We start from the raw sequence: 24,975 nt of genomic DNA, 5'->3' as shown, positions 1-24,975 counted from the left end.
TATTTGGAAGTGTTTCTGTTCAATTTCATGAAAGAGTCTTGCCAAGATTGGCAGTAGTTCCTCTTGGAAAGTTTGATAGAATTTATTAGTGAATCCATCTGGACCTGGGCTTTTGTTTTTCGGCAGACATTTGATTACTGTTTTAATTTCATCAATGGTGATGGGGGTGTTTAGATATGCTACATCCTCTTCCTTCAACCGTGGAAGATTATAAGAGTCCAAGAATTTATCCATTTCTTCCAGGTTCTCATTTTTCGTGGCGTAGAGTTTCTCAAAGTAGTTTCTGATTACTCTTTGAATCTCTGTCATATCAGTAGTGATCTCTCCTTTTTCATTCCTGATACGAGTTATCAAGTTTCTCTCTCTCTCTCTTTCTTTGTTAGGTTTGCCAGTGGTCTATCAATCTTGTTTATTTTTTCGAAGAACCAACTTCTGCTTTCGTTGATCTTTCAGACTGTTTTTTGAGTTTCCACTTCGTTGATTTCTGATCTCAGCTTTGTTATTTCCTTCTGTCTTCCTATTCTTGGGTCCTTTTGTTGAGCATTTTCTAGTTCTATTAGCTGTGTCATTAAGCTACTCAGGTAAGCTCCTTCTTCCTTCCTGATGTGTGCTTGCAAAGCTATAAATTTTTCTCTCAGTACTGCTTTTGCTGTGTCCCATAAGGTCTGATAGTTTGTGTCTTTATTGTCATTTGTTTCCAGGAACCTTTTTATTTCCTCCTTGATTTCATCTCGGACCCACTGGTTATTGAGCATGAGGCTGTTTAACTTCCAGGTGTTAAAGTGTTTCTTCTGAGTCCCTTTGGAGTTCACAAATAATTTCAGAGCCTTGTGGTCAGCGAAGGTAGTCTGCAAAATTTCTATCCTCTTGATCTTATGGAGGTATGTTTTATGTGCCAGCTTGTAGTCTATCCTGGAGAATGTCCCGTGTACATTGGAGAAGAATGTGTACCCAGGTTTCTGGGGATGGAGTGTCCTATATATATCCACTAGGCCTCTTTCTTCCATTTCTCTCCTCAGGTGTAGTATATTCTTGTTGGGTTTCAGTCTGGTTGACATATCCAGTGTTGACAAAGCCGTGTTGAGGTCCCCCACAATTATTGTGTTGTTGTTGATATTATTTTTCAGATTTGTCAACAGTTGTATTAAATATTTTGCTGGCCCCTCATTCGGTGCATATATGTTTAGGAGAGTGAATTCTACCTGCTCTACGTACCCCTTGATTAATATAAAATGTCCGTCTTTGTCCCTTAAAACCTTCCTGAGTATAAAGTTTGCATTATCTGATATTAGTATGGTCACTCAAGCTTTTTTATGAGTGTTGTTTGCTTGGATAATTTTTCTCCAGCCTTTTATTTTGAGTCTATGTTTGTTCTGACTATTCAGGTGCGTTTCTTGTAGGCATCAGTAGTTTGGATTGAGTTTTTTGATCCATTTAGCCACTCTGTGTCTCTTAACTGGTGCATTTAGTCCATTGACGTTGAGAGAAAGAATTGTCCTGGATTTAACGCCATCTTTATTTCAAAATTTGGTGTGTCTTTTGGGTAGTCTTGTCTTAGATTAGGTCTTTCAGTTTTTCTCTTAAGACTGGTTTTGTGTCTGTAAAGTTTCTGAGCTGTTTTTTGTCTGTGAAACCATGTATTCTTCCGTCAAACCGGAAAGTGAGTTTTGCTGGGTATAGTATTCTGGGTGAAGCATTCATTTCATTCAGTCTTGTCACAATATCCCACCACTGCTTTCTGGCATTGAGTGTTTCTGTTGACAGGTCTGCTGTAAATCTCAGGGAAGCTTGCTTGAATGTGATTTCCCCTTTTGATCTTGCTTTTTTTAGAATTCTGTCTCTATCTGTGGGATTTGTCATTGTGACTAGAATGTGTCTTGGGGTGTTTTTCTGGGGTCTCTTTTGGTTGGTACTCTTCGGGCATGCAGGATTTGATGACATATATTCTTTAGCTCTGGAAGTTTCTCTTTAATGATGTTCTTGACCGTTGATTCTTCCTGGAAATTTTCTTCCTGGGTCTCTGGGACTCTAATTATTCTTAAGTTGTTTCTGTTGATCTTATCATAGACTTCTATTTTCATCTGTTCCCATTCTTTGACTAATTTTTCCATTGTCTGCTCATTTGCTTTAAGTGTTTTGTCTAATCTCTCCTGCTGTATGGAATTGTTATGTATCTCATCTTCCACAGCACCAAGTCTATTCTCAGCTTCTGATACCCTGTCCCATAGCTTATCCATTTTGTCATTCACTTCGTTTACTGACTTTTTCAGTCCTGTTAGTTGACATGTTATTTCAGTTTGGAGTTTTGTCATTTCTGTCTTCATATTTTCTTGGTTCTTATTAGTGTTCTGTTCAACTCTATCCATGGTTTCTTTGAATTCTTTGAACATATTCCATATTGCTAGTCTAAAGTCCTTATCTGAGAGGTTGATTAGTTGGTTGGTCATTATCTGGTCCTCAGAATTGTCATCTTCATTCTCTATGTCTGATGCTGGCCTGAGTTGTTTCCCCATTGTCACACTTGTATTGTGGTTTTTTCTACGTGTTCTGGTGGTATTCATTGTCTATATGATGCAGGCAGCACACTCCTCTGGCTCCTCCCTTTCTGGATGGGCTGACTTGCCTCTAAGGGAGGGGAGTCCTCCGTGGATGAAGCCTCACACTGGGTCAAATCTTAGGCCCGAGCATGCAACAGAGAATACAGTCCAGAGAGAAATGTTTGCTTCTGTGATATAGCACCGTTCTTAGTGTGATTTTTCCTTCTTGTTGCAATGGTGTTCTTTCCTTAGAAAGAGAGCACGGCCGTGTAGTGAAGCAGAGCGTCCGTGCTCCGCTGGAGCCTCTTTTTGCCCCACTCGCAAGAGTTTCACGCAAGAGGACAGTAGACAAACATAGACAGGTCACACTCACAGTTTTTCACAGTTGGGCCCCACTGGGCCGGTGTACTTTCGCGGATTTTCCCCACCTGGTGTCACACACAGGGAGCCGGCTTTTGCAAATCCTTGCCAGTTTTCATGCTCTGTAGTCCCTCCCTGAAAATGGCTTCTGGGCGAGCGAGGTTTCTGGAGCCTCTTTTTGCCCCACTCACAAGAGTTTCACGCAAGAGGACAGTAGACAGACATAGACAGGTCACGCTCACATTTTTTCACAGTTGGGCCCCACTGGACCGGTGTACTTTCGCGGATTTTCCCCGCCTGGTGTCACACACAGGGAGCCAGCTTTTGCAAATCCTTGCCGGTTTTCATGCTCTGGAGTCCCTCCCTAGTCTGTACTAATTAATAATTGTAATTTCTTTTACTTAGTTTTTGTATTTTCATTGCAAATTAACTTCTATCTTCCCACAGAAACAAAAACAAGGCAATCTTACAGTTTCGAATCTAATCTGCTCAAATCCCACTAATCAACTTGATCTTTTCCAGGAATTGAAACTGCAAAATCATACCAGTCAATTGCATTTCCCTTGCAATCAAAGTAACAAAAATCTTTCTTTATTCCTTTCTTATAGGCAAAAAATACAGCTCCCCCTGAATATAATTAAAAGCTATTTAATTTCACTACAGGTCTAAAAGGTTTTCTCTGGAACCCAGTCAAAAATAAAACAATTACCATGCCCCCACAAATTTTTCAATTAAGTTTTCCAGTTTCTTCAAAAAAAATCCACAGGAACTACTAGCACTAAACACTGCCTGAGAAATCAGCCTCCCTCTGCAAAAACTGACAGGCTCACAGACACAACACCCCTGCTGATTTCACCTGCTCAACCCCTGCTAACTTCAGCTGCAATTTCAACCCCCAGTCCTGTAACTTCTATGGAAACTCCATCACTGCCGACCCCTGAAGACTGCCTGGAAACAGATGACGTCACACCGCAGATAAACAAAGACTGAACTTACAAACTCTTAAAAATTTAAAAACTACACTTACAAACTCTAAAACAAAATACCACCTTTTATTCTTCTGAGTATATGTTTCCTGTTTAGCCTACCTTGAAAGCAGCAACAAAACATACTTTTATTATCATTGTAATTTGTAACAATTTTTTTGTATATGTGCTTATGGTTATAATCAGCAAACCAGCAATTCCCCTTCCAACTATTTCCCAGCAAAATTTGTTTATATATGCTATGTTTTACTATTGCTTAAATTCTCCTCTAATTTCCAACTTTTCTATGCTTTTTCTCTATTTCTAACTTTTCTTAATAATGAAGTATTACTCAATTGTTCTTCTCCTTACAATTCTCTCACTTAGTACCTTACTTATTTGTTTTTTATTCCTCAGTGCCAGTATACATTCTCAATTTTTATATTGTTGCAGTAACCAGCCTCTATTTTAATTGTCATAAGATAGTATATACTTTATACCCTATTTAGCTAAGTGTATCATAGCTCCTAATCCCACCTTGCTAGGATCAAATTAATAACTTTTGGCTCTTTTGGTACTGAGTATTTCTTTTCTTTCTAATTGGAAGTATAGCAAAAAAAAATAGCATACGTATGGTGTTTTGCCTCGCATGCAAAAGAGTAATTCGGACACCTATTTGGTCCCCTAAGCGGGCAAAAGGCTATTCTGAGCTCATAGCCAGAAAAAGCCTGAAATTGCCGCCAGGTGCCAATATGCAAAAAAAAAAAAAAAGGGTGAATTGTTACAGCCCACTCAGGAAGGGCACACATCAGAAGTGTTGCACTCCTGAAAAAGAATTATTTGCCAAAAAGGCCCGCTTAGAGCAGTCAAATCAGTTGACCCTTCGCGTGGATTGTTTGGCTATAATTCTAAACGTGGCTGTAACTATCTCTCTCTTTATTTTTGACCATTATTAGAAATCAGGCCTCAATATTTCTTTCTAACAAAGAAGCACAGTACAAATCCCGCCGAAAGTCTCCCACTGACCAGCTCTCTGTGATCTCTGCTACCTTGACGCCAAGATCATGTTTTTTCCCCAAAACTTAGCTCATGAGTAAAGCAATTTTCAGTTTTCCCCAAAACTCTAAAACATTTCTCTCTCTTCCCACTTCCCTGAAAATTACCTGGTTTCTCCTGCTTACCCAAAACAAAGCTAACCCACAACAGAAACTGCCTTTCACCATCAGAATCGGTTCTTTAATATGCAGATTTTAGCTATGGCCTTTCATTCTGTTTCCCTGACCATCTCCCACTTTCTTTTATCTCCAAAATTACACCCCGCATTCCAGAGCTTACCCCTTAAAAGTTACCCAGCTCAAAAAATAAATTTGTCTTCGTCTTTCTAGATGCAAGTCCCCATGCATTGTGTGTGGTAATTCATTTCTACAATATTGTTCCGTCTTTCTGCCATTTCGTGTTCCACTCTCTCCCCGTGAAGGTTTCCCAGACTCCACGAAGAACCTGCTTAGAGGCGCTGGCTTCTGCAGCAACTGAACTTATTAAATAAATCTAATTTTCATTTCTATGAGTATCAATTTTTATTTCTAGGAAAGCTTGAGAAAATGCATTTATCATAGCGTTCATATTCTAAAAATTTATAATTGTCTACTTTGTTCAATTTTTCTCATTTTACAATGTATAAATAAGATGCAGAGCAAGTTAACATAGTTCATGCTTAGTCATTTTCTATAAATATTGGCTGGGTATTATAATTATATAACTGATAGGTGCATGTTGTACTTACGGGAGAACATGAAGAACTGACTGAAAAAGAACCCATAATTCGTGGCTCCCTGTGTGTGACACCAGGTGGGAAAAATCCGCGAAAGTACACCGGCCCAGTGGGGCTCAGCTGTGAAAGACTGTGAGTGTGACCTGTCTATGTCTGTCTACTGTCCTCTTGCGTGAAACTCTTGCGAGTGGGGCAAAAAGAGGCTCAGAGGAAAGAACTCCATTGCAACAAGAAGGAAAAATCACACTAAGAACGGCGCTATATCACAGAAGCAAACATTTCTCTCTGGACTGTCTTCTCTGTTGCATGCTCGGGCCTAAGATTTGACCCAGTGTGAGGCTTCATCCACGGAGGACTCCCCTCCCTTAGAGGCAAGTCAGCCCATCCAGAAAGGGAGGAGCCAGAGGAGTGTGCTGCCTACATCATATAGACAATGAATACCACCACAACAAGTAGAAAAACCCACAATACAAGTGTGACAATGGGGAAACAACGCAGGCCAGCATCAGACATAGAGAATGAAGATGACAATTCTGAGGACCAGATAATGACTGAACAACTAATCAACCTCTCAGATAAGGACTTTAGACTAGCAATATGGAAGGTGCTCAACAGACTCCAAGAAACCATGGATCGAGTTGAACAGAACACTAATAAGAACCAAGAAAATATGAAGGCAGAAATGACAAAACTCCAAACTGAAATAACATGTCAACTAACAGGACTGAAAAAGTCAGTAAACGAAGTGAATGACAAAATGGATAAGCTCTGGGACAGGGTATCAGAAGCTGAGAATAGACTTGGTGCTGTGGAAGATGAGATACATAACAATTCCATACAGCAGGAGAGATTGGACAAAAAACTTAAAGCAAATGAGCAGACAATGGAAAAATTAGTCAAAGAATGGGAACAGACGAAAATAGAAGTCTATGATAAGATCAACAGAAACAACTTAAGAATAATTAGAGTCCCAGAGACCCAGGAAGAAAATTTCCAGGAAGAATCAACGGTCAAGAACATCATTAAAGAAAAACTTCCAGAGCTAAAGAATATATGTCATCAAATCCTGCATGCCCGAAGAGTACCAACCAAAAGAGACCCCAGAGAAACCACCCCAAGACACATCCTAGTCACAATGACAAATCCCACAGATAGAGACAGAATTCTGAAAACAGCAAGATCAAAAGGGGAAATCATGTTCAAGCAAGCTTCCCTGAGATTTACAGCAGACCTGTCACCAGAAACGCTCAATGCCAGAAAGCAGTGGTGGGATATTGTGACAAGACTGAATGAAATGAATGCTTCACCCAGAATACTATACCCAGCAAAACTCACTTTCCGGTTTGATGGAAGAATACATGGTTTCACAGACAAAAAACAGCTCAGAAACTTCACAGACACAAAACCAGTCTTAAGAGAAAAACTGAAAGACCTAATCTAAGACAAGACTTCCCAAAAGACACACCAAATTTTGAAATAAAGATGGCGTTAAATCCCAGGACAATTCTTTCTCTCAACGTCAATGGACTAAATGCACCAGTTAAGAGACACAGAGTGGCTAAATGGATCAAAAAACTCAATCCAACCTTCTGCTGCCTACAAGAAACGCACCTGAATAGTCAGAACAAACATAGACTCAAAATAAAAGGCTGGAGAAAAGTTATCCAAGCAAAGAACACCCATAAAAAAGCTGGAGTGGCCATACTAATATCAGATAATGCAAACTTTATACTCAGGAAGGTTGTAAGGGACAAAGACGGACATTTTATATTAATCAAGGGGTACGTAGAGCAGGAAGAATTCACTCTCCTAAACATATATGCACCGAATGAGGGGCCAGCAAAATATTTAATACAACTATTGACAAATCTGAAAAATAATATCAACAACAACACAATAATTGTGGGGGACCTTAACACGGCTTTGTCAACACAGGACAGGTCAACCAGACTGAAACCCAACAAGAATATACTACACCTGAGGAGAGAAATGGAAGAAAGAGGCCTAGTGGATATATATAGGACACTCCATCCCCAGAAACCTGGATACACATTCTTCTCCAATGTACATGGGACATTCTCCAGGATAGACTACATGCTGGCACATAAAACATACCTCCATAAGATCAAGAGGATAGAAATTTTGCAGACTACCTTCGCTGACCACAAGGCTCTGAAATTATTTGTGAACTCCAAAGGGACTCAGAAGAAACACTTTAACACCTGGAAGTTAAACAGCCTCATGCTCAATAACCAGTGGGTCCGAGATGAAATCAAGGAGGAAATAAAAAGGTTCCTGGAAACAAATGACAATAAAGACACAAACTCTCAGAACATATGGGACACAGCAAAAGCAGTACTGAGAGGAAAATTTATAGCTTTGCAAGCACACATCAGGAAGGAAGAAGGAGCTTACCTGAGTAGCTTAATGACACAGCTAATAGAACTAGAAAATGCTCAACAAAAGGACCCAAGAATAGGAAGACAGAAGGAAATAACAAAGCTGAGAGCAGAAATCAACGAAGTGGAAACTCAAAAAACAATCCGAAAGATCAACGAAAGCAGAAGTTGGTTCTTTGAAAAAATAAACAAGATTGATAGACCACTGGCAAACCTAACAAAGAAAGAGAGAGAGAGAAACTTGATAACTCGTATCAGGAATGAAAAAGGAGAGATCACTACTGATATGACAGAGATTCAAAGGGTAATCAGAAACCACTTTGAAAAACTCTACGCCACGAAAAATGAGAACCTGGAAGAAATGGATAAATTCTTGGACTCTTATAATCTTCCACGGTTGAAGGAAGAGGATGTAGCATATCTAAACACCCCCATCACCATTGATGAAATTAAAACAGTAATCAAATGTCTGCCGAAAAACAAAAGCCCAGGTCCAGATGGATTCACTAATGAATTCTATCAAACTTTCCAAGAGGAACTACTGCCAATCTTGGCAAGACTCTTTCATGAAATTGAACAAACAGAAACACTTCCAAATAGCTTTTATGAAGCCAACATCACCTTGATACCTAAACCAGACAGAGACGCTACCAAAAAAGAAAATTACAGACCAATATCACTGATGAATGCAGATGCAAAGATCCTCAACAAAATCCTGGCAAATAGGATTCAATGCCTCGTTAAGAAGATCATCCACTACGATCAAGTAGGTTTCATCCCAGGAATGCAAGGCTGGTTTAACATCCGTAAATCTATCAACATAATACACAACATCAATAACAAGAAAAATAAAAACCACATGATCATATCAATAGATGCAGAGAAAGCATTTGATAAGGTCCAACACCCATTCTTGATCAAAACTCTCAGCAAGATGGGAATGGAGGGAACCTTTCTCAATATAGTGAAGGCCATCTACCACAAGCCAGTGGCAAATATTATCCTCAATGGAGAAAAACTGAAAGCCTTCCCTCTAAATTCTGGCACAAGACAAGGCTGTCCTCTCTCACCACTCCTATTCAACATAGCACTGGAAGTACTTGCTATAGCGATTAGGCAAGAAAAGGATATCAAGGGAATCCAGATAGGAAAGGAAGAAGTCAAGCTCTCACTGTTTGCAGATGACATGATACTCTACTTAGAAAACCCTAAAGACTCTATCAAAAAGCTTCTAGAAACAATAGACTCATATAGCAAGGTGGCAGGCTACAAAATTAACACACAAAAATCAATGGCCTTTCTATATACCAATAGTAATAAGGATGAAATGGACATTAAGAAGACAACCCCATTCACAATAGTGCCACACAAACTCAAATATCTTGGAATCAACTTGACTAAATATGTGAAGGACCTATACAAAGAAAACTATAAAACTCTGCTCCAAGAAATAAGAGAGGACACACGGAAATGGAAACGCATACCCTGCTCATGGATTGGCAGGATTAACATCATCAAAATGTCAATACTCCCCAAGGCATTATACAGATTTAATGCCATCCCTCTAAAGATACCCATGACATTCTTCAAAGAAGTGGATCAGACACTTTTGAAATTCATTTGGAACAATAAACACCCTCGAATAGCTAAAGCAATCATTGGGAAAAAGTATATGGGAGGAATTACTTTTCCCAACTTTAAACTGTACTACAAAGCAACAGTTATCAAAACAGCATGGTATTGGAATAAGGATAGGTCCTCAGATCAGTGGAATAGGCTTGAACACTCAGAAAATGTTCCCCAGAGATACAACCATCTAATTTTTGATAAAGGAGCAGGAAATCCTAAATGGAGCAGGGAAAGCCTCTTCAACAAGTGGTGTTGGCACAATTGGATAGCCACTTGCAAAAAATTAAACTTAGACCCCCAGCTAACATCATGTACAAAGGTAAAATCCAAATGGATTAAAGACCTCGATATCAGCCCCCAAACCATAAGATATATAGAACAGCACATAGGCAAAACACTCCAGGACATTACAGGCATCTTCAAGGAGGAAACTGCACTCTCCAAGCAAGTGAAAGCAGAGATTAACAGATGGGAATATATTAAGCTGAGAAGCTTCTGCACCTCAAAGGAAATAGTGCCCAGGATACAAGAGCCACCCACTGAGTGGGAGAAACTATTCACCCAATACCCATCAGATAAGGGGCTAATCTCCAAAATATACAAGGCACTGACAGAACTTTACAAGAAAAAAACATCTAACCCCATCAAAAAATGGGGAGAAGAAATGAACAGACACTTTGACAAAGAAGAAATACGCATGGCCAAAAGACACATGAAAAAATGTTCCACATCACTAATCATCAGGGAGATGCAAATCAAAACAACGATGAGATACCACCTCACACCCCAGAGAATGGCACACATCACAAAGAATGAGAATAAACAGTGTTGGCGGGGATGTGGAGAGAAAGGAACTCTTATCCACTGCTGGTGGGAATGCTGTCTAGTTCAACCTTTATGGAAAGCGATATGGAGATTCCTCCAAAAACTGGAAATCGAGCTCCCATACGATCCAGCTATACCACTCCTAGGAATATACCCTAGGAACACAAAAATACAATACAAAAACCCCTTCCTTACACCTATATTCATTGCAGCTCTATTTACCATAGCAAGACTCTGGAAACAACCAAGATGCCCTTCAACAGACGAATGGCTAAAGAAACTGTGGTACATATACACAATGGAATATTATGCAGCTGTCAGGAGAGATGAAGTCATGAAATTTTCCTATACATGGATGTACATGGAATCTATTATGCTGAGTGAAATAAGTCAGAGAGAGAGAGAAAAACGCAGAATAGTCTCACTCATCTATGGGTTTTAAGAAAAATGAAAGACACCCTTGTAATAATAATTTTCAGACACAAAAGAGAAAAGAGCTGGAAGTTCCAGCTCACCACAGGAAGCCCACCACAAAGAGTGATGAGTTTAGTTAGAGAAATAACTACATTTTGAACTGTCCTAATATTGAGAATGTATGAGGGAAATGTAGAGCCTGTTTAGGGTACAGGCGGGGGTTGGGGGGGGGAGGAGGGAGATTTGGGACTTGGGTGATGGGAATGTTGCACTGGTGATGGGTGGTGTTCCTTTTATGACTGAAACCAAACTCAATCATGTATGTAATCAAGGTGTTTAAATAAAAAAAAATTAAAAAAAAATAAATAAAAAAAAGATACTGCACATTTAGAAATATTAAGTGTTTATCAATATCATGTGCATTAAAAAGAGAAATTTTTGTGTATTTAAACAAATAAGTTTTTCTCAGTTTCCTCTTACTTTTTCTTTCTCAATCTCGCTTTCATACATACCTCCCATGATATAGTAAATATTTGTTTCTATATAAAAATCATTTTAAAGTCACTAAAATAGAATAAATTAGACAAAAATAAAAGAACCCATAATTCAAGTATTGTAATAAGTGCTTTTTATTGTAAGAATTTATTCAAGAGACAAAATTGATTAACATAATGAGGTAAACTAACATAACATAATATAGTGACATAACATAACATATAATATAATTGATATAATAATAATACATGCTAGTCAAAGAAAGTTTCTGATTAAAAACACATTTTCCCATAATGGCTTACATATCTTTCACAGTAGTATTTTAGGTACATATTAACATTGAATCAGGGGAAAAACCATCACCAACTATGTCATCCCCCCATTTCAGTTCCCTTTCTACAACTCATATACCCCACCATCACCTCCCGAGCTGCTAGAGTAGGTGGACCCCTCTTTGTCTGGCTTACTATTAGTGATCACATATCTGTTTGGTCCTGGAACCCTCTCTTGTTTCCCCCTCTATTTAAGAGGCAGAGCTAGAAAAATCTAGGTATGTGGTTTTGTTTGAAGGCAAGAAAAGCAATAGAATGGGGTACAAAATAAGAGGAAAAAAAGAAGTCAAAAGTCAAATATGCTGAAAGTGGGCTGAGTCCATCTAGAGGCTTCCAACCTCAGTTTGAGAGAGGATGTGAAAAAGGTATTTGAAATACCACAACAATACAGAAAAAAATACCAAATTATATAACCGGTGAGCGCTACAGCAATAAAGACAGGCACCACACAATAGTTTCGGTTCTGTAATCAAATCATACCCAAGTGCAAAAGGAAAAAGAAAGACAAGACAAAATAAAATACAATAATATTGGAGACATCAACCATAATCTCCACAACACAACAGAGACATCAAAAAAATCGATCAATCGGTAAATAAACATGTGGAAAAATGATTGTTTTGTGCACTTTTTTTCTTCTTTTCTTTATCCCCCTGCATAGGCACAGTAACTATTGGGGATATTGTAGAGGGAATCCCTTAACCTAGGAGATAGGGTTTCTCCACCCCTGAAGTATACTGTCATGGGATTAACTCTAGACTCCTTGCATGATCATTTACTCTCCCCTTGCGGCTTTCGTGGTGTGTGGAAGACTTCTACTTTGTCTTGGATGGTAAAATAAGACCTCTGTTTCTAGAGATCTTGGTGGCTGTGCAGCTCAGGGAATGGAGTCTATGAAGTCTTTCTTTGTGGTTCTAGCAGTTCTGTTTCTTCAGTGTCGTTTTAATCCATCTTCTGTAGTTGGTGTTCTTGTTCATTATGTTGCTCCTAGGCTGGAGCCTGAGATAAAGTCTTTCGTTATGTTTCCGGAAGACCCATTCAGTTGCGGTTGTCTCAGTCAAACTTCTGGAATTGGAGCTCTTGTTTGTTGAGCAGATCGTATACCAAAAGCTAGGCTAGAGCTTTATGTTGCTGTTGTTGTTTGTCCCTGGATGCGTACTGTCAAATCTTTTTTTTATTAATAATTTTTTATTTTTCATTATGAGAACAAAGATGCAAAGAAAGAGGACAAGTAAAGTTACAGTGGAAGGACAATCATCTATAACATAATTCTCAGAATTCCCCTTGCTGATATCTTAACTTTGAAATTTCAGCCAAAGAACATTAAGATAAATAAGACAGAATCCATGTACAATTACTTTGTCCCTCAATTCCCCGGATTGTAACACATTATAATATTTCTTAACAGCACACAAGGCAATCTAAAGCCATAAAATTTACATAACTCCTTAAATATTACAGGCATAGTATATTTCTACATTTCCATGTACATGCATATTAGCTTAAGTTAACCTCAAATTTTAAGTGGGTTCTTTTTAAGGATTAGAGTCAAAGGAGCACAGTAAAAATGGTGTTAGAGTGGCAATTTTTGTTTGCATAGGCCCACCAAAATATGAGGGACATGGAAAGGAATAACCTTGGCCTAAATACAAAGAGACCCGACCCCTGAAGTTTCCTGGCACAAGACCAACTCTAGGCTCCAGGCAAGCTAGATCGTCCAATCCAAGACATTGCCTGTAGTCTCAACACACTTTTATTTTTCACATAGTATCTGTTGTTGGTATCATGTTTTTGTATTAAAGATCCTGGAATCTGCATATCCTACATTGAAGTCAGGATGTGGAGCGTCCTCTCCTTTCACCTCACAATCAAAGGGCAATGCAGGGAGCCCTGTCCTGTAAGCAGGTCTTTGTTGTTGTTAAGTCTTCTCAGCGTTAAGGGAAGTCTCCTTTGAGCAGGTCGATGTCTGAGCAATGTAGGATTTTCCGTGGTAGAGGATTACTTCCAGGTGATGTTATAGACAAGCGTGGATGTTTCATGGATGGCTTCCCTGGTTCAGGGGTGAATGGATAATGCCCTTTCTTCTGAGGTTTGTGCCAGGTCGTTATGTCAATGTTCAGGGTGTAAGGTCCCTTTGCACTACAAGATTTGTGTGTTCCAATCTCTATTAGATAGGCTCTTATTTGTATGTATAGAATGTTCCCATTTTAATGTGCCTATGCAAAGAAGGAGCAATGCCATGTGGTGTTATTGGAGCATATGGTGGCCAAAAGAACAAGTCCTACTGTTTCCCATGATATGGTTCAATCATAAGCATTAAACTGGGGGACTCTTTCAACAAAATTTCTTGTTAAGCAGCTCATAAAGAGAAGATAAAAAGTGGTTAGAATTGTCATTGTATAAGACAACATTTAGTAAGAATTATAGCTGTCAGAGAAAACACAAAATATTCTAAAGAAATATGTGTCCATTTTATGTATCTTGAAACAGTTTGGGGTTGTTGCACACAATGCACGGCTTTGGTCTGTGATTAGGATTGTACAGTACTGAAGTTAAAAAGAGTAATGTAGGTTAGTGACGTTTGGGGGGATTAGAGAGTTAAGGAGTAAAAAAGAGCTTTGTAGCGTTGTGGGATAGGGCAGAATACAAAATGAACATTCTGGATATGCAAAACATAACATAAAGATAAGGAATACTCTTAATGCTTATAGTGCCCCCAACATACCAGTCAAACACACCCAGAAATCCTGGCATGTGGAGTGTTCTGAGCCCAGCCCTACCTTTGTAGTTTTTGGCCCTCCCCCCAGGGCCCGATTAACCAGGCATGGCCCTGAAGACCCGCCTGGTGTGGGGGGATCTCAGTCCCCTGGACTAAGTGGTCAGCCCAGGGGTCCTGTGGCTAGCTGTCCTGCCCAGAGCCCCTAACATACCAGTCAAACACACTCAGAAATCCTGGCATGCAGAGTGTTCTGAGGGAGAGGGAGGAAGGGAGAGAGGGAAGAAAGAAAGAAAGAAAGAAAGAAAGAAAGAAAGAAAGAAAGAAAGAAAGAAAGAAAGAAAGAAAGAAAGAAAGAAAGAAAGAAAGAGAGAGAGAGAGAGAGAGAGAGAGAGAGAGAAAGAAAGAAAGAAAGAAAGAAAGAAAGAAAGAAACAAGAAAGAAACAAAGAAAGAAACAAAGAAAGAAAGAAAGAAAGAAAGACAGAAAGAAAGAAAGAAATAAAGAAAGAGAGAGAAAGAGAGAGAGAAAGAGAGAGAGAGGAAGGGAGGGAGAAAGAGAGAGAGAGGAAGGGAGGGAGGGAGGGGGGAGAGAAAGAAAGAAAGAAAGAAAGAAAGAAAGAAAGAAAGAAAGAAAGAAAGAAAGAAAGAAAGAAAGAAAGAAAGAAAGAAAGAAAGAAAGAAAGAGAGAGAGAGAGAGAGAGAAAGAAAGAAAGAAAGAAAGAAAGAAAGAGAAAGAAAGAAAGAAAGAAAGAAAGAAAGAAAGAAAGAAAGAAAGAAAGAAAGAAAGAAAGAAAGAAAGAAAGAAAGAAAGAAAGAAAGAAAGAAAGAAAGAGCGGCCGGGCAGTGGTGCTAAAGGTAAGGTACCTGCCTTGCCTGCGCTAGCCTTGGACGGACCGCGGTTCGATCCCCTGGTGTCCCATATGGTCCCCCAAGCCAGGAGCAACTTCTGAGCGCATAGCCAGGAGTAACCCCTGAGCATTACTGGGTGTGGCCCAAAAAGAAAGAAAGAAAGAAAGAAAGAAAGAAAGAAAGAAAGAAAGAAAGAAAGAAAGAAAGAAAGAAAGAAAGAAAGAAAGAAAGAAAGAAAGAAAGAAAGAAAGAAAGAAAGAAAGAAAGAAAGAAAGAAAGAAAGAAAGAAAGAAAGAAAGAAAGAAAGAAAGAAAGAAAGAAAGAAAGAAAGAAAGAAAGAAAGAAAGAAAGAAAGAAAGAAAGAAAGAAAGAAAGAAAGAAGAAAACTCCAAACTGAAAAAACAGGACTGAAAACCTAGTTAGATGAAATGAAAACCAAACAGTGAGCTGGAAGACGAGATGCGTAACAATTCCATACAACAGAATATATTAGAAAAGAGACTAAAAATAAATCATCAGATAATATAAAATATTTAAAGAATGTGAACAAAGAAAATAGAAGTCTTTAATTAAACTCAACAAAAACAACATAAGAATCATTGGAGTTCCAGAGACACAGGAAGAAAATCCTCAGAAGAATCAACAGTCAAGAACATCATTGCAGGAGATTCCCAGAGCTAAAGAATGCATGCAACCAAATACCGCATGACAAAGATTATTAGGTAGAAGAGACCCAAATAAAAGCATTCCAGGAAACATCCTAGTCACAATGACAAATCCAGCAGATTGAAATAGAATACTGAAAGCAGAAAGATAAACAAAATGAAATTAAATTCAAAGTAACATACTTAAGATTTAAAGCAGACTTGTCATAAGAAACTCTCAAAGCCAAAATGCAGTGGAGGGATATAGTGATAAAATTCAACAAAATGAATGCTTCTCCTAGAATACTGCATCCAGCCAGACTCACTTTTAGGTTTTAAGGAAGTCTTAGCTTCACAGATAAACAACAACTCAGAAAATATATGGACTCAAAACCAAACATAAAAGAAAACCAGAAAGGCCTACTTTAAGACAAGAAAGATTAAGAAAGTCACCAAACTTCTACACAAAGATGAACAAAATCCCATGAAAATTATCTCTCTCGATATTAATGGACTAAATGCACCAGTTCAGAGACAGAGTGACAAAATGGACAAAAAGCTAAATTCAACATTGTGCTACTTACAAGAAACACATCTGAATAGACGGAACAAACATAGACTCAAAATCAAAGTTTGGAGGAAAATCATTCCAGCAAAAAATTTCCTTAAAAATATCTGGAGTGGCCAGACTGTTATCAGATGACACAAACTTTAGACTCAGAAAAGTTATAAGGGACAAAGATAGAAATTTTGTACTAATCAAGGGATATGTAAAACAGGAAGAAACCACAATCCTAAACATATATGCACCCGTACAGTACATGAAAAATATTTAATACAGTTGTTGACAAATCTTAAAGAAGATATTAATATCAAAAAATAATAGTGGGAGACCTCAACACTGACCTGTTATCCCTCAATCGGTCAGTCAGGCTGAAATCCCCTCAAAAATATACTAGCTCTGAAAAGAGAAATGGAAGAAAGTTGACTAGTAGATATATAGGGCACTTCATCCCAATAAACCTGGATACACATTCTTCTCCAATGCACATGGGTCATTCTCCAGGATAGACCACTTGCTGGCCCATAAAACATATCTTCACAAAAATCAAGAGGATTGAAATCGTGCAGACTATATTTGCTAAACGCAAGGCATTGAAATTAGACATGAACTACCAAGGGACACAGAAGAAAAACTTCAACATCTGGAAATTAAGCAGCTCACTAATGAACAACCAGTTACTCTTGGATAAATTCAAAGAGGAAATCAAAACATTCCTGGAAATAATGTCAATGAAGACACAAATTAATGAATTTGTGGAACACAGCAAAAGAGTATCAAGAAAAAAATTTATAGCTTTGCAAGCTCACAGCAGAAGGAAGAAGGGGCATACCTGAAGAACTTAATGATGCAGTTTAAAAAGTTATAAAATGATCAACGAAAGGAATCAAAAATAAGTAAGCAGAAGGAAACACAAAGCTTAAAGCAGAAGTGAATAATGTGAAAATCCAAAAAAAAAACATTCAGAAGAATCAACAAAAGCAAGAGTTTTTTTTTAAATAAAGAAGATTGATAAGTCACTAGCAAAACTCACAAAGAAAAGGAGAGAAAAATTTAATAAACCAGACTATAATTGAAAAGGGGAAGATTACAACAGATACTACAGAGATTCAAATGGTAATCAGAGACTACTTGGAGAAAATCTATGTCACGAAAAATTAGAACCTGGAAGATATGGATAAAATTTAGGACTCTTATAATCTTCACAGTTAAAGCAGGATCATTGAGCATATCTAAATAGACCCATCACTACTGAGGAAATTAAAATGGTCATCAAAAGTATTTTCAAAAACAAAACCCAGGTCTATATAGATTCATTAACGAATTTTTTCAAACTTTTCAAGAGGAACTTCTCCCAATCCTCTTCATGCTCTTTCATGACATTGAAAAATCAGGAATACTCCCAAATAGTTTTTACGAAGCTAACATCACCTTGATACCAAAACCAGACAGATAAGCTTCAAAAAAGAAAACTACAGACCAATATCTTTGATGAACACAAATGCAAAGTTTCTCAACACAATCCTGGCAAATACGATCCAACACATCATCAAGAAGGTAATACACCTCAACCAAGTAAATTCACTCGAGGACTGCAAGAATGGTTTAACATACATAAGTCAATCAACACAACACACCATATAAACAAAGAGAAAAATAAAAACCATATGATCATATGAAAATATTCAGAGAAAATATTCAACAAGTTCTAACACCCATTCTTGATAAAAAAAAACTCTCATAAAGATGGGAATGGAAGAAACTTTTCTCAATAGAGTCAAGGCCATATACCTAAGCCCATGACAAATATTATTCTCAGTGAAGATAAACTAAAAGTATTTCCTTTAAAATCTGGTACATGACAAGGCTGCCATCTCTTACTGCTCCTATTCACCATAGTGCTAAAAGTTCTTGCCATAGCGATTAGGCAAGAAAAAGATATCAAGGGCATCCAGATAGGAAAGGAAGAATAAAAATCTTACTGTTTGCAGATGACATGATATTATATATAGATAAACCTAAAGACTAACAAAAAGCTTCTAGAAACAATAAATTCATATAGCAAAGCATTGGGCTACAAAATTAACATGCAAAAATCAATGGCATTCTTATACACCAATAATGATAGAGAAAAATGGACATTAAAATATCCCATTCACACTAGTGTCACAAAAACTCAAATACCTTGAAGTCATCTTAATAAAAGAGGTGAAAGTCCTATATAAAGAAAACTACAAAATCCTGCTTCAAGAAATAAAAGAGGACACAAAGAAATGGAGACACATACTATGCTCATGGATAAAGAGGATAAAGATCATTAAATTTCAATACACTGGACGCTGGGGCTGGTGGGTGCTGGTGGCCAGATCAGACTCGGTGGCACCTGGGAGCCAAGGTAGAGATCCAGTTTAGGTGATTGCTTAGAAAACGTCACAGTTAAAAAGAAAGAAAGAAAATGTCACAGTTCACCGGCATCTGATAAAATTATTGACTAAACAAACCAGCCATGTCTTATACTCCAGGAATTGATGGTGACCCTGCTCAGCTGGTCCAGCAGATGTCTTCCAACATCCAAAGATCACACAATTTTCTGTGGAGATATAGAGGGCTCTGAATCAACTTGGAACACCTCAAAAGTCACCTGAATTAAGGCAACAGCTACAACAGAAGCAGCAGTATAATAACCAACTTGCCAAAAACGTACAAAAGGATCATTTAGTGGCTGAATTCACAACTTCACTGACAAACTTTCAAAAGGTCCAGAGTGAAAAAGAAAAAGATTGTGTTGCTCGAGTAAGAGCCAGTTCCAGAGTGTCTGATGGCTTTCCTGAAGACAGCTCAAAAGAGAGGAATCTTGTTTCCTGGGAGAGCCAAACTCAGTCTCAAGTGCAAGTGCAAGATGAAGAGATTACAGAAGATGACCTTCATCTTTTTTTATTTAATTTTTATTTTGATCATAGTGGTTTACATATTGTTGACAATAATATTTTAGATACATATTTACATAAAATCAGGGGGGATTTCCATCACCAATTTGTTCTCCCTACACCTCCGTTTTTGTCCTGCCTCCCATATGCTCTTCCCTCACCCTTAGGGCTGCCAGAATATGTTGTTCCCTCTGTATCTAGCCTAATACTTAGTAGTCTTGCACCTGTTTGGTCCTGGTGCCTCCCTTATATCCCCCTCTAACTGAGGGGCAGGAGTAGCTAGTTCAATTTACGTGGTTTTGTTTGAAGTAGGGAATAGTAGTAAACAGGGGTAAAGTCTAATATGCAGAAAATAAGCGGAATTCTTCTAGAGGGTCTCCTCAGAGAGACGAAGGAGAAAAAGGTGAAACACTCCACCAGTACAAAAAGAAGTGTCAAATATCCAGTGAGGATTCCAACAATAACGCTAAGCACCACAATAAAAGAAAAAGAAAAAACCGCCATGGTCTTGAGATAAGAAACATGGCAGAGCATATAATGAAAGAAAGGAAAAGAAAAGAAAAGAAAAGAAAAGAAAAGAAAAGAAAAGAAAAGAAAAGAAAAGAAAAGAAAAGAAAAGAAAAAAGTGTAAATGGGGGCAATAGCTTCAATAATCACACCGGAGCAAACAAGTCAACCAAAAATAGGTAGGTAAATATAATAATAATGATAATAAATGAAGATAAAAAATAATATATATAAAGAGATTAATAATTTGTGTTTTGTTTCTTTCCCTCCTGCCTTGGCACAGTAAGTATTGGGGTCATTCTAAAAGGAATTCACTTGGCCTAAGAGATATGGGGTTTCTCCGCCCTTGGAGTATATTGTCACGGGATCAACTATAGCCTCTGTTCAGGATTCTTTACTCTGTCGGTGGTGTTTTTGAGTTGTTTGGAAGACTTCTGTTCCATCCTAGGTGATACAATCAGACCTCTGTATCTATCGATCTCAGTATCTGCATAGTTCCAGGGATGGGACTTATGATGAAGTCAATCTTTGTGGTTCTAGAAGTTTCGTTCCCTCAGTGTCATTTTAATCCATCTTCTGTGGTTGGTGGTCTTGGTCTTGGCACCTAGGATAATGTTTTTCCTTGTGTTTCCAGAAGCCACATTCCGTTACAGTTGGATGACCTTCATCTTATTCATGAAAGAGATTCTTCTATTAGACAATTTGAAGCTGATATTATGGATATTAATAAAATATTTAAAGATTTGGTGATGAAGAATCATGAGCAAGGAGATGTGATAGATAGCATAGAAGCCAATGTTGAAAATGCAGAGGTTCATGTTCAACAAGCAAGTCAGCAGCTGTCCAGGGTGGTAGACTATAAGCGCAAATCCAGGAAAACCATGTGCATCATCATTTCTGTCCTTGTCGTTGGAGGCATAATTATTGTCCTTGTCATATTCAGCTAATTAAGAAGCTAAAATTATGAAGGAGCACTCTTTTGCAGTACATTGTCTAAGTTATGTAAGGAGATTCTTTTAATCATTTTTTAAATTATTATTTTATAGCTAGTGTATAAAGAATGGTTTCCAGACTTCATTATTTTATTTTTGGAGTGGTAGGTTCTTTTCAATTAAATATATTTTCTAGTACTAAATTCTTCCTAAATATCTTGGCTGACATAGTTTCTATCTTTACTATCTTATATTTATCGGGTTTTTTGCCACATTGTTTCTGTTTTTTATTTATAATTTATTTTTGTCTTAGCTTTGGGAGAGTCCATTTCAAGGTATGTAGTTATCTAACTGCACTCACAACTCTCTTTGGAGAGATTCATGTAGTAGGCTGGAAATTCTAGATCTCCTTTTTTATGTCTGAAAATTATTGCAAGAATGTCTTATAAAAAATGAAAAATAAATAAAAAAGAATGTATTTTATTTTTCTTAAAACCCATAGATGAGTGCAACTATTCTGTGTCTATCTCTATCCCTCTAAGTTATTTCACTCAGCATAATAGATACCATGTAATGGAAAATTTCATGACTTTATCCCTCCTGATGGCTGCATAATATTCCATTGTGTATATGTTTCACAGTTTCTTTAGCCATTCATCTGTTGAAGGGCATCTTGGGTATTTCCAGAGTCTGGCTATTGTAAATAGTGCTGCAATGAATATAGGTGTAAGGAAGGGATTTTTGTATTGTATTTTTGTGTTCCTAGGGAACATCCCTAGGAGTGGTATTGCTGGATCATATGGTACTTCAATTTCCAGTTTTTGGTGGAATATTCATATTGCTTTCCATAAAGATTGGACTAGGCGGCATTCCCACCAGCAGTGGATAAGAGTTCCTTTCTCTCCGCATCCCTGCCAGCACTGCTTGTTCTAATTCTTTGTGATATGTTCCAATCTCTGTGGCGTGAGAGGGTACCTCAGAGTTGCTTTGACTTCTATCTCCCTGATGATTAGTGATGTGGAGCATTTTTAAGTGCCTTTGGCCATTTGTATTTCTTCTTTGTAAAAGTGTTTGTTCATTTCTTCTCCCCATTGTTTGGTGGGATTAGATTTTTTTTGTAAATTTCTGTCAGCGCCTTGTATATTTTGTATATTAGCCCCTTATCTGATGAGTATTGGGTAAATTGTTTCTCCCATTCAGTGGGTGGCTCTTGTATCCTGGACACTGTTTCCTTTGAGGTGCAGAAGCTTATGAGCTTGATATATTTCCATCTGTTTATCTCTGCTTCCACTTATTTGGAGAGTGCAGTTTCTTCCTTGAAGATGCTATTAGTCTCAATGTCATGGAATGTTTTACCTACATGTTGTTCTATATACCTTATGGTATCAGGTCTGATATCAATGTATTCAATCCATTTGTATTTTACCTTTGTACATGATGTTAGCTGGGGATCTAAGTTCGCTTTTTTGCATTGGCTAGTCAGTTGTGCCAACACCACTTGTTGAAGAGACTTTCCCTGTTCCATTTAGGATTTCTTTCTCCTTTATCAAAAATTAGATGATTGTATGTCTGGGGAACATTCTCTGAGTACTCAAGCCTATTCCACTGATCTGATGATCTGAGGGTCTGTCATTATTCCAATACTATGCTGTTTTGATAACTATTGCTTTGTAATACAATTTAAAGTCAGGGAAAGTAATGCCTCTCATATTCCTTTTCTCGAGGATTGCTTTAGCTATTTGAGGTGTTTATTGTTCCAAATGAATTTCAGAAGTGTTTGATCCACTTCATAGAAGAATGTCATAAGTATCTTTAGAGGGATCACATTAAGTCTATATAATGCTTTGGGGAGTATTGCCATTTTATTTATGTTAATACTGCCAATCTATGAGCAGGGTATGTGTTTTCATTTCTGTGTGTCCTCTTCAAAGCAATAATTATTAAAAAGTATGGTGCTGAAATTAAGACAACCCTCAGACCTGTGGATTAGACTTGAGTATTCAGAGAATATTACCCATACATAAAATCAACTAGTCTTTTATAAAGTGGCAAAAAATGGAAAATCGATTAAGAAAGCCTCTTCAATAAGTGGTGTTAAGACAACTAGTCAGCCACTTGCAAAAAAGCATCCCAGACCTCCATCTAACACCATGCAAAAATCAAATACAAATGAATCAGATTCTTGATATCAGACCTGAAACTAAGAGGTATAAAGTATAACACTTAAGTAAAACACTCCATGACATTGAGACTAAAGGCATCCTCACAGACAAATTAGCACTCTCTAAATAATTGGAAGCAGTGCTAAACAGATGGAATTATATTAACCCAAGAAGCTTCTGCACCTCAAGGCAAATAGTGCCACGGATAAAAAAAAATCCACCCACAGAATGTAAGAAACTATTCACTAGGGGCCGGGCGGTGGCACTAAAGGTAAGGTGCCTGCCTTGCCTGCGCTAGCCTTGGACGGACCGCGGTTCGATCCCCCGGTGTCCCATATGGTCCCCCGAGCCAGGAGCAACTTCTGAGCGCATAGCCAGGAGTAACCCCTGAGCGTTACTGGGTGTGGCCCAAAAAACCAAAAAAAAAAAAAAAAAAAAAAAAAAAAAGAAACTATTCACTCAATATCCTTCAGATAAAGAACTAATACCAGACAGAACTTATCAAGAAAAATCTTCTAACCCTATCAAATATGTGGAGAAATAGAGACAATTTCTCAAAGATAAAATACAAATGGCCAAAAGGCAGATAATCACTAATCATCAGGTATATCAATCAAAACAATGAAATACCATTTCACACCACAGAAACTGTCACACATAACAAAGAATAAGAACAATCAGTCCTGGCTGGGATGTAGAGAGAAAGGAAATCGAATTCACTGCTGTTGGAAATGCTGTTTAGTCTAGCCTTTATGAAAACAATATGGGGATTCTTCACAAAACTGGAAATTGGGCTCCCATATGTTCCAGCTATACCCCTCCTAGGTATATACCCTAGGTACACATAAATGCAATACAAAAATGCCTTCCTCACACCTATATTCATTGCAGCACTATTTTCAACAGACAGGATCTGGAAACAACCAAAATTACCTTCAACATATGAATGGATAAAGAACTGTGGTACATATAACCAATGAAATAGTATGCAGCCATCAAGAGCGATAAATTTGTGAAATTTCCCTATACATAGATGTACATAAAAACCATTATGCTAAGTGAAATAAGTCAGAATGAGAGATAGACAGAACTGTCTCACTCATCTGTGGGTATTTTTTGTTTGTTTTTCTTTGTTGTTTTGTTTGGGGGCCACACACAGTGACGCTCAGGGTTTACTCCTGGATATGCACTCAGAAAGCGCTCCTGGCTTGGGGGACTATATGGGATGGACCGAAGTCTATCCTGGATCAGCCGCATGCAAGGCAAATGCCCTACAGCTGCACTATCTGTGGGTTTTAAGAAAAACTGAAGACTATTGTAATAATGCCCAGAGACAACAGAGATGAGGGCTGTAAAGACTGACTCTCAAGGTGAAGCTTACCACAAAGAGTGGAGAGTGTAGTTAGACAGATTATTACATGAACTCTCCTAACAATGTTAATGAGTGAGAGAAGTAGAATGCATGTCTCCAGTACAGGCAGAAGGTGGGGAAGGTGGAAAACTGGGGTATTCGTGGTGGGAATGCTGCTCTGATGAAGAGGGGTGTTTTTTATGACTGAAACCCAACTACAATCATGTATTTAATCATGGTGCTTAAATTAAAAAATCAAAAATAAACAATTATTAGTTACCTCACTTTATTAAGTCCTACCAGGGGTCCTCAAACTTTTTTAAACAGGGGGCTAGTTCACTGTCCCTCAGACCATTGGAGGGTCTGACTATAGTAAAAACAAAACTTATGAACGAATTCTTATGCACACTGCATATATCTTATTTTGCAATGAAGAAACAAAACAGATACAAATACAATGTGTGGCCCACGGGCCATAGTTTGAGAAACTATGCCTTACTCTCTATGCACCACCAAGTTGTGAATATATGTATATGATTAAAATAATAGCTAACATGTATTTTTGAAGTAACATTGTATATCATTACAGTATATTA

General features: G+C 37.9%; 1 protein-coding gene and 1 pseudogene across 1 annotated transcript in view; one reads left to right on the top strand and one right to left on the bottom strand.

Moving 5' to 3' along the window:
* PCDH11X (protocadherin 11 X-linked) overlaps positions 1-24,975 on the bottom strand; it is a 1,221,358-nt gene that overhangs the window by 611,557 nt on the left and 584,826 nt on the right. The window lies entirely within an intron of this gene.
* On the top strand, positions 19,007-20,881 carry LOC125998884 (syntaxin-7-like; annotated as a pseudogene).

This window comes from Suncus etruscus, chromosome X (assembly GCF_024139225.1).
Source record: "Suncus etruscus isolate mSunEtr1 chromosome X, mSunEtr1.pri.cur, whole genome shotgun sequence".
NCBI lineage: Eukaryota > Metazoa > Chordata > Mammalia > Eulipotyphla > Soricidae > Suncus > Suncus etruscus.
The sequence above is the reverse complement of the archived record's forward strand: the minus strand, read 5'-3'. Positions and strand labels throughout refer to the sequence as shown.